Below are 348 nucleotides of genomic sequence, written 5' to 3'. Positions count from 1 at the left end.
CCGGTTCGAAACCGGGCAGAAACACCTCACTTTTTTTCCCCTTTTTTCCTCTTTTTTTGTCTTTCCCCACCTTCCCACCCCCACTTTGAGCTCTTACAAACGCCTGGGCCCCGCGGTTTGCAGCAGGGCTGGGGAACCCACGCCTCTTCCCCCCCCCACGGGGGACATTTATTTGAATGCTATTTTTATACTCATTCAAATAGGGCATTCTGCTAAATTGGCATCAAAATTTATTTTTTTGGTGAGAAAAACAGCAGAAGTGGGGAGTTTTGGCAGCCCGGCTAGCTCAGTCGGTAGAGCATGAGACTCTTAATCTCAGGGTCGTGGGTTCGAGCCCCACGTTGGGCG

The 348-nt window shown here is 50.9% G+C and overlaps 1 non-coding gene across 1 annotated transcript; it reads left to right on the top strand.

Annotated features, from left to right (window-relative positions):
* The first annotated feature begins 275 nt into the window (after positions 1-275).
* On the top strand, positions 276-348 carry TRNAK-CUU. The gene has a single exon. It is a non-coding gene; the product is annotated as a tRNA-Lys (tRNA).

Source organism: Cariama cristata, unplaced genomic scaffold (genome assembly GCF_000690535.1).
Source record: "Cariama cristata isolate BGI_N322 unplaced genomic scaffold, ASM69053v1 scaffold7403, whole genome shotgun sequence".
NCBI classification, from domain to species: Eukaryota; Metazoa; Chordata; class Aves; order Cariamiformes; family Cariamidae; genus Cariama; species Cariama cristata.
Note: the sequence above shows the minus strand (reverse complement) of the source record. Positions and strands in the feature narration are given on the sequence as shown.